This window comes from Leopardus geoffroyi, chromosome A1, assembly GCF_018350155.1.
Source record: "Leopardus geoffroyi isolate Oge1 chromosome A1, O.geoffroyi_Oge1_pat1.0, whole genome shotgun sequence".
In the NCBI taxonomy this organism is placed as follows: domain Eukaryota; kingdom Metazoa; phylum Chordata; class Mammalia; order Carnivora; family Felidae; genus Leopardus; species Leopardus geoffroyi.
Genome location: NC_059326.1, coordinates 124,127,630 through 124,140,878, shown reverse-complemented (window position 1 = coordinate 124,140,878; position 13,249 = coordinate 124,127,630). Strand labels below are relative to the sequence as shown.

Genomic DNA, 13,249 nt, shown 5'->3' with positions numbered 1-13,249 from the left:
GACCCTGAAAAGGTCCAGAGACAGAATCCATGGGTACATGAACTTAAATGGGAAAAAGTTTTTATCTTGATTTTCCACTAACCTTTTGTTGAAATTAAAAATTTTCTTCCCCCATGAATGTGGTCAACAACCTAACTTGTGAATTTGTCACCATTAAAACTCAGGGTATTTTCATTTATATTTCAGTTGTTGCAAATATCTTGAAATATCAAATACTATTGTTACTATTACTACACTAAAGTAATTATTAGGCCTTCCCATTTAATGTATTGATAAAGAAGGACAGGGGCACCTGGGTAGCTCAGTCAGTTAAATGTCCAACTTCAGGTCAGGTTATGATCTCATAGTTTCTGAGTTCAAGCCCCACTTCAGACTCTGTGATGACAGCTCAGAGCCCTAAGCCTGCTTCACATTCTGTGTTTCCCTCTCTCTGCCTCTCCCCCACTCATGCTCTGTCTCTCTCTCTCTCCGAAAAATAAACATTAAAAAAATTTAAGAAACACACATATTACTGTCACAAATTTGTTTCCTTAATACTTTGATAACATCATTTCAGTATATTTGAGTTTCTTTGTAATCACATGTATATTATTTATACACTTACAAATATTATTTTGAGAAGTGGTCCAGAGGTTTCACCAGAAGACCAAGGGGTTAATCATACACACTCATGCACGCACATATACACACCCATAATTAAGAACTAAAGGCAATTTTCAACTAAGGGCAATGTTCAGTTCTGAGATTCAAACTAAATTCCTTTTGAGACTTTGGCAAAACCATAGTCTTAAGAAGCAGGCATTTTTGAGAAAGGAAGACAACTTAGGTTACCTTTGTATATCAAAGTAAATCTACAGTGCATCTAAAAAGGAAGTCTCTACCAGACAAGAAATGGGAAAAAGCCCATCACTTCTGGCAAGTAAAATATTGAAGGGGAATATGTGGGGAGATAATGGAAGTAAGGTAGAGCAAAGAGCTCAGATGTCAGTGTTCTTGGTGGAACAGTACAAACACACAGATGGGTCTGTAAAACAGGTCAATGGGGCTGGTGACATACTTCATCAGACACAGCCTGGTGCAGGTCACAAGGCTTTAGTCTAAAAGAAGCCTCATGTTCCACTCAGCATCAACTCCAGCATAATGCAAAACACTACACTGGCAGAGTGTGGGCTGAGGGTAGCTCTTTAGATAAGCTCCATACAGGCAAGTACAGCAAGCAGGAATCCAGAAATCCCTGGTGCCTCAGGTGGAGGGTGGGTATAGATGTGTGACACTGGTCCAGGCCTGGGATTCAGTGGAAGTTCTGTGCACAGGGGACTTCAGGACCACAGGAAAGCAAATAGAACACGAACTTCAGGAATAAGTGCGAGTATGATGTCCCAAAGTGTAGGCAAAGCCAGCTATCTTGCAGCAAATAGCAGACGATGCATGAGACCAAAGCAGAAAGTCCAGAGAAGACCAGAAGGCAACACAAAGGTTTGCTTACATGGATGCACAAGCCCTTGCCCACGGCTCTGCAGTCATATAAACCCTGCTCATATACCTAGATACCATCTTATAGAGGAGCAGGAGAAAGGTAGGAACTCTGAAACATGGGCATTTACCCCAGAGAGAGTGGATTAGCTAAAGGATTGTAAACCAGAAGGAACAGCCAATGTTAACAAATAAGAGTGCTACCCAGCCCCACCCCTTCCTCAACCCTGCCTGGCTTTCCAGGTGAGAAGGAACTTTTTAGAACTGATCAGATTGATCATAGACTATAAGGATATTATAGTTTCTCTGTACACCTAACTAATACTGTATTTACTGTATTAGTATTACCTAACTAATTCTGTATCTCTGTCAAAGGTATTACCTTCTAACAAAAAGGCAGTGGTAAAGGGTTCCAGAATGCAGGACATTCACTGTTCTGTTTAGGTTTAGGATTTTTGAATTTGTGTATATATTCATATATTTTTTCTATGAAATGAGCATTGCCCACATGGTAAAGTAGCCCCTAGGAATGATAAACAAGAATGAGGGAGAGCTAAGTGCCTACACATTGTGTCAATGCTTCCAGCTTTTTCTTGAGAAGCTGCCTTCTTCTGAATCCTGCACGTGAACCCAATCCCTGAAGCATCCATTAGTCAGCAGTGACATCAAAGATTTTCTATCTCGTGCTGCTGGGAAGATGGCAGCATAGGAGTACCCTAAGCTCACCTCCTTCCATGGATAAAACTAGATAAAACACCAAGAAAAAGACCCAAAGATTTATAGAACAAACCCCACAACCAAAGGTGGAGAAGAGACCACATTGAAGAAGGTAGACATGTGATATGAGACCTACAGGGACTGTGGCCATCAGACAGGAGCAAGCTGGAAGCATGGTGAAAGGCAAGAAAAAGACAATCAAGTCAGGGACCCAAAATTGGAAGATGAATCCCCATATCATTTGGCTTTGAAAACAAGAGGAGCCTAATTTCATGAGTTTTTGCAAATAGTGGGACTTAAAGCCTAGAATTCTTAAAATAAGGTGTTCAGCTCTGGGAGAGCTCTGCTGGCATTAGGAAGCTGAGTCCCCACCCTTGAAGATGCGATTTGACTAGCAGCCTGAGCAGATACAGTGTAGAACCAAAAGTTTGAAAAACACTGGGTGGCAAAGAGGAGGGAGAATGATTTACTCATTACAGAGCATGTTCTGAAGAGATAGGGATCTCAGAAAGACTCCTCCAGGAACAAAGGAGCTGGAAGACACCATTTCCCATCCCCACCCCCCAGCATAAACACATAGGCACATGTGGGAACCAGCTTTGCCCATACTTGCTACCTAACGTGCTACTGCCAACACCCCCCGGCCCCATCCTTCACTGGATCTGGCATTTCCAGTCACGCTTGCCTCAGTCTCAGCACCGCAGAGCCTTTCTCCCAGATGATCGGTGCAAATCTCACCTACATTGCAACTCTTGACCTGTGCCTTTTTAGAGCCTTGGTCTTGGTAGCAGCAGACTCTGCAGAAGTCTGAGGTGCACTTTGTTAAAAGTGCAAGACCCACCCATGCACCATTTGTCCATTTACTTAGGCTAGCCAGTACTAACAGCAGAAGCTCCAGGTCTCAATTAGCAAGTAAACCAGCATTTACCTTGTATAAATGCAGGCCACACCTGCCAGGGACCAAGTACTTCCCACAGTAGGCAAAAAGAGCCACTACAGACAACTAAACTAAAGGGAAAAGATACAAGAACACAGCAAAGCACATACAACACACACAAGAGAAACTATCTGAAGTGACAGGCCCTGGGAAGCAGGGGACACTGCACTACAGGATACTTAAGGACTTCTTCTTTTTAAGTCCACTACCTTCAAGAGCAGAAGACATAGTTGACTTACCTAACACAGAGAAACATATACAGAGAATTACAAAAAAAAATCAGGAGACAGAGAAATATAGGAGACAGACCTAAGCAAAACAGACATGAGTAATAAGCCTGACAGAGAATTTAAATTTAAAGTAAGGATCATAAAGATATTCACTGGACTGGGGAAAAGAGTAGAGGACATCAGTGAGACACTTGACAAAGAGATAAAAAAGAATCAGAGATGAAGGACACAATAAATAAATTAAAAATACACTTGATGGAATAAAGAGCAGGCTAAATGAAACAGAGGAACAAATTAATGACCTGGAAGTCAAAGTAATGGAAAGTAACCAAGCTGAGCAAACGAGAGGAAAAAAATCATACCTATTGAGAATAGTCTTAGGGAACTCAGTGACTCCATTATATCTGATAACACAGACATCATGGCGATCCCAGAGAAAGAAGAGAGAAAAAAGGGGGCAAAAGCTTACTTCAAGAAATAATAGCTGAAAATATTCTTAATCTGGGGAAGGAAATATATATCCAGATACAGGAGTCAGAGACCCCCAAAAAATCAACCCAAGGAGGTCTACACAAAGACACATTCTAATTAAAATGGTAAAAATTAGTGATGAAGAAAAAAATCTTAAAAGCAGGAAGAGAAAAGAAGACAGTTACATACAAGGGAAACCCTATCAGGATATCAGCAGATTTTTCATCAGAAACTTTGCAGACCAGAAGGGCATGGCATTATATATTCAAAGTGCTGAAAGGGAAAAATTTGCAGCCAACAATACTCTATCCAGCAAGGCTACCATTCAGAATATAAGGAGAGATAAAGAGTTTTAGTTTCAGACACAAAAACTAAGGCGTTCATGACTACTAAACCAACCCTGCAAGAAATATTAAGGGGGGCTCTGTGAGTAGAAAGGAAAGACCATAAATGAGAGTGTGAAAAAGAGGTACATCTGTAAAAACCACTGAAAGGTTTTTTTCACAAAGGATTCACAAAATAAAAGGATGTAAAATATGATACCATACACCTAAAACATGGGGGAAAGGAGTAAAAAATGGGTTCAAACTTAAGCAACCATCAACTTAATACAGACTGCTATATGCATTAGATGTTATGTACAAATCTATGATAACTATAAATTTAAAAAACAGTAATATATACGCCCAGAATAAAGAGGAAGGTATACAAGTATATCACCAAGAAAACCAGCAAACCACAAAAAAGAGCAAGAGACAAAAGGATCAGAGAAAAACCATAGAAACAACCACAAAACAAGTAACAAAATAGCAATAAATAACATACTACAGATCAATAATTACTTTGAATGTAAATAGACTAAATGCTCCAATCAAAAGACACAGAGTGACCACAGAATGGATTAATAAAAACAAGATCCATCTATATACTGCCTACTAGAGACTAATTTCAGACCTGAAGATATCTACAGACTGCAAGTGAGGGAATAGAGAAACATTTATCATGCAGATGGGTGTCAAAAGAAAGGTGGGGTAGTAATACTTATATCAGACAAAATAGACTTTATTTTTTTTAATGTTTACTTATTTTTGAGACAGAGAGAAACAAAGCATGAACTGGGGAGGGTCAGAGAGAGAGGGAGACACAGAATCTGAAGCAGGCTCCAGGCTCCAAGCTGTCAGCACAGAGCCTGATGTGGGGCTCGAACTCACAGACCATGAGATCATGACCTGAGCTGGAGTCAGAAGCTCAGTCGACTGAGCCACCCAGGCACCCCCAGACAAAATAGACTTTAAAACAAAGACTGTAACAAAGGACAAAGACGGACATTATATAATTACAAAGGGGACAATCCAATAAGAATATATAACAATCGTAAGTATTTATGCACTCAATATGGTAGCAACCAAATACATAAAACAGTTAACAACAAACATAAAGAAAATAATCAATAGTAATACAGTAATAGTAAGGGACTTTAAAGTCCCATGTACATCAGTAAAGAGATCATCTACACAGAAAATCAACAAGGGAACATCAGCTTTGAATGACACATTGGACCAGTTGAATCTGACAGATATATTCAGAACGCCCATCCTGAAACATCAGTACACACATTCTTTTCAAATGCACATGGAACATTCTCCAGACTAGATCCCGTATTAGGTCACAAGGCAAGTCACAACAAATTCAAAAAGATCAAAGTCATAGCATGTATCTTTTCTGACCGCAACACTATAAAACTAGAAATCAACCACAGGAAAAAATCTGGAAAGACCACAAATGCATACAGGTTAGATACCATGCTAGTAAACAATGAATGCATCAAACAAGAAATCAAAGAAGAAATAAAATTTAGATGGAAACAAATGAAAATGAAAACAGAATAGTCTAAATCTTTGGGATTCAGCAAAATGGGTTCTAAGAGGAAAATTTATAGCAATATAGGCCTATATCAAGAAGCAAGAAAAGTCTCAAGTAAACAACCTAACCTTACATGTAAAGGAGTTAGAAAAAAACAACAAACAAAACTTAAAACCAGCAGAAGGAAGGAAATAATAAAGATTAGAGCAGAAATAAATGTTACAGAACCTACAAAAAATAATAGAACAGATCAATGAGCAGGAGCTGGTTCTTTGAAAAAATCAATAAAATTGATAAACCTCTAGGTCATCAAAAAAAAAACTCATGAGAGAGAGAACTCAAATAAACAAAATCAAAAATGAAATAGGAGAAATAACAACCAACACTACAGAAATACAAACAACTGTAAGAGAATGTTACAAAAAATTATATGCCAAGAAACTGGACAACCTAGAAGAAATGGATAAATTACTAGAAACATATAACCTACCAAAACTGAAACAGGGAGAAATAGAAACTTTGAACAGATCCATTATTAGAAAGGAACTTGAATCAGTAATCAAAACACTCCCAACAGAGGCGCCTGAGGTGACACAGTGAAGTTAAGCATCCGACTCGATTTCAGCTCAGGTCATGAGGTCATGATTTCATGGTTCATACAATGGAGACTTGCATCAAGGTCAGGAAGCCTGCTTGAGATTCACATTCATTCATTCTCTCTCTCTCTCTCTCTCTCTCTCTCTCTCTCTTCTCCCCCCCTTTCTGCCCCCAACTCATGCTCTCTTTCTCTAAAATAATAAATAAAATAAAATAAAATAAAATAAAATAAAATAAAATAAAGTAAAATAAAATAGTTAACACTCATTCTTCTCAAACTATTCCAAAAAACAGAAGAGGGAGGAAACTTCCAAATTCATTCTATGAAGCCAGCATTACCCAGATACCAAAACCAGTTCAAGACTGCACCCAAAAAAAGAGAAGTAGGGGCGCCTGGGTGGCTCAGTCAGTTGAGCATCTGACTTCAGCTCAGGTCACGATCTCACGGTCCGTGAGTTTGAGCCCCGCGTCGGGCTCTGGGCTGATGGCTCAGAGCCTAGAGCCTGCTTCTGATTCTGTGTCTCCCTCTATCTCTGCCCCTCCCCCGTTCATGCTCTGTCTCTGTCTCAAAAATAAATAAACGTTAAAAAAAATTTTTTTTTAAAAGAGAAGTATAGGCCAATATCTCTGATGAACATAGATGCAAAAATCCTCAACAAAGTACCAGTAAACTGAATCCAATGATAAATTTTTAAAAAGTCATTCATCATGATACAGTGAGATTCCTGGATTGCAAAGGTGGTTCAATATTTGTAAATCAATCAATGTGACACATCAGATCATTAAGAGAAAGGATAAAAACCATATGATTATTTCAGTAGATGCAAAAAACCATTTGACAAAATACAACACCCATTAATGATAGAAATCTTCTATAGAGTAGATCTAGAGGGAACATAGTTCAACTTAATAAAAGCCATATATGAAAAACCCACAGCTAACATCATACTCAAGGAGAAGAAATGAGAGCTTTTCCCTAACATCAGGAACAAGATAAGAATGTCCACTCCAACCACTTCTGTTCATCACAGTGCCGAAAGTCCTAGCCACAGCAATCAGACAACAAAAAGAAATAAAAGGCATCCATATTGGTAAGGAAGAAGTAAAACTTTCACTATTTGCAGATGACATCATACAGAAAACCCTCAAGACTCCACCAAAAAACTACTAGAATTGATAGTAAACACTTAGGATACAAAATCAACATATAAAATTTATTACATTTCTATATACTAAATAATGAACCAACAGATAAACAGAGTTAGAAAGCAACCCTATTTACCAGTGCTCAAAAAAATAATAAACCTAATAATAAACTTAACCAAAGGGGTGAAAGACCTGAACTCTGAAAGCTATAAAACAATGATGAAAGAAACTGAAGATGACACAAAGAAGCAGAAAGATATTCAATACTTGTGGATCAAAGAACAAATATTGTTAAAATGTCTATAGCACCCAAAGCAATCTACACATTTAATGCAATCCCTATCAAAATACCAACAAATTTTTTCACAGATCTAGAACAAATAATCCTAGAATTTATATGGAACCACAAAAACAAAAAAACAAACAAACAGCCAAAGCAATCTTGAAAAAGAAAAGCAAAGCAGGAGGCATCACAATATCAGACTACAAGTTACATTACAAAGTTGCAGTAATCAAAACAGTATGGTACTGACACAAAAAAAGACATATAGATTAACAAAACAGAAAAGAAAACCCAGAAATAAACCCACAATTATATGGTCAATTATTCCCTGATGAAGCAGAAATGAATATCCAGTAGGAAAAAAGACAGCCTCTTCAATAAATGGTGCTGGGAACACTGGACAGCAACATGCAAAAGAATGAAACTGGACCACCTTCTTACACCATACACACACAAAAAAATTCAAAGTGGTTAGGGGCACCTGGGTGGCTCAGTCAGTTAAGCATCCAACCTTGATTTTGGCTCATGTTCATCTCACAGTTCATAAGTTCGAACCCTGAGTCAGGCTCTGCACTGATAATGTGGAGCCTGTTTGGGATTCTCTCTCCTTTTCTTTCTGGTCCTCTCTTGCTTGTGCTTTCCCTCTTTCAAAATAAATAAATAAACTTTAAAAAATGGATTAAAGACCGGGGCGCCTGGGTGGCACAGTCATTTAAGCATCTGACTCTTGATCTCAGCTCAAGTCATGATCACACAGTTTGTGAATTTGAGCCCCACATCAGGCTCTGTACTGAAGGTGTGGAGCCTGCTTAGAATTCTGTCTCTCCTTCTATCTGCATCTCCCCAACTTGTGCTCGCTCACTCATGCTCTCTCTCTAAAAATAAGTAAATAAACTTTTAAAAAATGGATTAAAGACCTAAATGTGACACTTGAAATCATAAAAATCCTAGAAGAGAGCACAGGCAGTAATTTATTTGACATCAGCTGTAGCAACATTTTTCTAGATATATCTCCTGAAGGGAAATAAAAGCAAAAATAACTATGGGAACTGCATCAAAATAAAAAGCTTCTTCCCAGTGAAGAAAACAATCAACAAAACTCAAGACAACCCACTGAATGGGAGAAGATATTTGCAAATGACATTTCTGATAAAGAGTTAGTACCCAAAATATATAAAGAACTTATAAAACTCAACAACCAAAACCCAAATAATTAAACTAAAAAACGGGCAGAAGACATGAACAGATATTTCTCCAAAGAAGACATCTAAATGGCCAACCAACACACAAAATGTTCCTCAACTTCACTCATCATCACACACATCAGAATGGCTAAAAATCAACAGCACAAGAAACAACAGGTGCTGGGGAGGATGTAGAGAAAATGGAACCTTCTTACACCATTGGTAGGAATGCAAACTGGTGCAGCCAGTGTGGAAAACAGTATGGAGGTTCTTCAAAAAGTTAAAAACAGAACTATACTACAATTCAGTAATCATACTACTTGGTATTTACCCAAAAAATATAAAAACACTAATTCAAAAGGACACATACATCCCTATGCTTATAGCAGCATTATTTACAATAGCCAAGATGTGAAAGCAGCCCAAATGTCCATCGATAGATGAATGAGTAAAGAAGATGAATTATATATATATGTATATATATATATATATATATATAAATATTCCACTATATATATAGATATATATGTATATATAGATATATACAGACACAGATATAAGGGGATAGATAATGGAATAACATTCAGCCATAAGAAACAATGAAATCTTACCATTTGCAACAATATGGATGGAGCTAGAGTATAATGTTAAGCAAAATAAATCAATCAGAGAAAGACAAATACAATATGATCTCATTCATATGTGGAATTTGAAGAACAAAACAAATAAGCAAAGGGAAAAGAGAGAGAGAGAGAGAGATACAAAGAAATAGACCCTTAGAGAACAAACTGATGATTACCAGAAGGGAGGTGAGGTGGGGGATGGGTGAAATAGGTGAAGAGGATTAAGGAGTTCATTTGTTTTGATGAATACCAGGTGATGTATGGAATTGTTGAATCACTACATTGTGCACCTGAAACTAATTTAACACTGTATGCTCATTACATTGGAATTAACATAAAACTTAATTTAGAAAAGATTTTCCATCTTTACTATTTTCATGCTGAAAACCATGACAAAGATGGTGATCTCCAAGTCCAAGTGCTTAAAAAGACCAGCATAACTAGAACTGAACCAATTGCTTCATGGTAAATGGAAATTAGAAGCTAGACCAGTAACACATTCTTCAAAGAGCCCACGCAGCTTGAAAACCTCCATGAAAAATTTCTTGGGTGAGCAATAAGAATACAAACAGATTAACAACTGTCAGTGGAAACAAGCAAAAGCCTACGAGGCAGTGAACCAAAGGTCATCCCATAATATCCCGAGAGGAACAACTTTCACACTAACCAATTCGCTCTGCCTCCGTGACTCAGAGATGACGGCAGGATACACGTGTGTGCATTTGTGTATACATGTGGGTCGGTCTTCAATTCTTTGGACAAGTTTGCTTGAAATATTCATTAAATAATAGCTTGCCCTTCACCCTCCATTTCACTTAACCCATTACACTCACTTTTAGCAGGATTTTAAAGTTGAGCCTTTGCTGGAGAACAAGGAAACAAGAAGTTTTTCTCTGTATCCCCAGGATATTCTTTGGTCTTGTGCTAGTCTCATTTTGGCTTCTTATAGTCATATTTTATTTTATTTCCGTCTCATTCTTACTTTGCCTTGCACTGGCTGAATCCAAAGCCAGCCACAAAAACTCATGTAGGAATAAGTCCTTATGATTCAAAACCAACAATGTCAAAACTCAGTATCTTTACTTTCCTGGTCATCTTTGAATACCTCTCCTTCATTCCTTCAGAAGCTTTAATTAATATATATAAAAGGCATGGGTCAAAAGGGGAGTCAAACAGCTTGTTCCCATAACCAGAACCATTTGGTTCCCCAGGTATCAGGAAAGGAGAAAGTGGTTTTAAAAATGATTTTCCATTCCATGTGAGCTTTTTTTTTTAATATATGAAATTTATTGTCAAATTGGTTTCCATACAACACCCAGTGCTCATCCCAAAAGGTGCCCTCCTCAATACCCATCACCCTCCCTCCCCTCCCTCCCACCCCCCATCAACCCTCAGTTTGTTCTCAGTTTTTATGAGTCTCTTATGCTTTGGCTCTCTCCCAGTCTAACCTCTTTTTTTTTTTTTTTTTCCTTCCCCTCCCCCATGGGTTTCTGTTAAGTTTCTCAGGATCCACATAAGAGTGAAACCATATGGTATCTGTCTTTCTCTGTATGGCTTATTTCACTTAGCATCACACTCTCCAGTTCCATCCATGTTGCTACAAAAGGCCATATTTCATTTTTTCTCATTGCCATGTAGTATTCCATTGTGTATATAAACCACAATTCCTTTATCCATTCATCAGTTGATGGACATTTAGGCTCTTTCCATAATTTGGCTATTGTTGAGAGTGCTGCTATGAACATTGGGGTACAAGTGCCCCTATGCATCAGTACTCCTGTATCCCTTGGATAAATTCCTAGCAGTGCTACTGCTGGGTCGTAGGGTAGGTCTATTTTTAATTTTCTGAGGAACCTCCACACTGCTTTCCAGAGCGGCTGTACCAATTTGCATTCCCACCAACAAAGCAAGAGGGTTCCCGTTTCTCCACATCCTCTCCAGCATCTATAGTCTCCTGATTTGTTCATTTTGGCCCCTCTGACTGGCGTGAGGTGATATCTGACTGTGGTTTTGATTTGTATTTCCCTGATAAGGAGCGATGTTGAACATCTTTTCAGGTGCCTGTTGGCCATCCGGATGTCTTCTTTAGAGAAGTGTCTTTTCATGTTTTCTGCCCATTTCTTCACTGGATTATTTGTTTTTCAGGTGTGGAGTTTGGTGAGCTCTTTATAGATTTTGATACTAGCCCTTTGTCCAATATGTCATTTGCAAATATCTTTTCCCATTCTGTTGGTTGCCTTTTAGTTTTGTTGGTTGTTTCCTTTGCTGTGCAGAAGCTTTTTATCTTCATAAGGTCCCAGTAATTCACTTTTGCTTTTAATTCCCTTGCCTTTGGGGATGTGTCGAGTAAGAGATTGCTACGGCTGAGGTCAGAGAGGTCTTTTCCTGCTTTCTCCTCTAAGGTTTTGATGGTTTCCTGTCTCACATTCAGGTCCTTTATCCATTTTGAGTTTATTTTTGTGAATGGTGTGAGAAAGTGGTCTAGTTTCAACCTTCTGCATGTTGCTGTCCAGTTCTCCCAGCACCGTTTGTTAAAGAGACTGTCTTTTTTCCATTGGATATTCTTTCCTGCTTTGTCAAAGATGAGTTGGCCATACGTTTGTGGGTCTAGTTCTGGGGTTTCTATTCTATTCCATTGGTCTATGTGTCTGTTTTTGTGCCAATACCATGCTGTCTTGATGATGACAGCTTTGTAGTAGAGGCTAAAGTCTGGGATTGTGATGTCTCCTGCTTTGGTCTTCTTCTTCAAAATGACTTTGGCTATTCGGGGCCTTTTGTGGTTCCATATGAATTTTAGGATTGCTTGTTCTAGTTTCGAGAAGAATGCTGGTGCAATTTTGGTTGGGATTGCATTGAATGTGTAGATAGCTTTAGATAGTATTGACATTTTGACAATATTTATTCTTCCAATCCATGAGCAGGGAATGTCTTTCCATTTCTTTATATCTTCTTCAATTTCCTTCATAAGCTTTCTATAGTTTTCAGCATACAGATCTTTTACATCTTTGGTTATATTTATTCCTAGGTATTTTATGCTTCTTGGTGCAATTGTGAATGGGATCACTTTCTTTATTTGTCTTTCTGTTGCTTCATTGTTAGTGTATAAGAATGCAGCTGATTTCTGTACATTGATTTTGTATCCTGCAACTTTGCTGAATTCATGTATCAGTTCTAGCAGACTTTTGGTGGAGTCTATTGGATTTTCCATGTATGATATCATGTCATCTGCAAAAAGCGAAAGCTTGACTTCATCTTTGCCAATTTTGATGCCTTTGATTTCCTTTTGTTGTCTGATTGCTGATGCTAGAACTTCCAGCACTATGTTAAACAACAGTGGGGAGAGTGGGCATCCTTGTCGTGTTCCTGATCTCAGGGAAAAAGCTCTCAGTTTTTCCCCATTGAGGATGATGTTAGCTGTGGGCTTTTCATAAATGGCTGTTATGATCTTTAAGTATGTTCCTTCTATCCCGACTTTCTCAAGGGTTTTTATTAAGAAAGGGTGCTGGATTTTGTGAAAGGCCTTTTCTGCATCGATTGACAGGATCATATGGTTCTTCTCTTTTTTTTTGCTAATGTGATGTATCACGTTGATTGATTTGCGAATGTTGAACCAGCCCTGCATCCCAGGAATGAATCCCACTTGATCATGGTGAATAATTCTTTTTATATGCCGTTGAATTCGATTTGCTAGTATCTTATTGAGAATTTTTGCGTCCATATTCATC

General features: G+C 38.2%; 1 protein-coding gene across 1 annotated transcript in view; it reads right to left on the bottom strand.

Moving 5' to 3' along the window:
- IL31RA (interleukin 31 receptor A) overlaps window positions 1-13,249 on the bottom strand; it is a 99,063-nt gene that overhangs the window by 41,565 nt on the left and 44,249 nt on the right. The window lies entirely within an intron of this gene.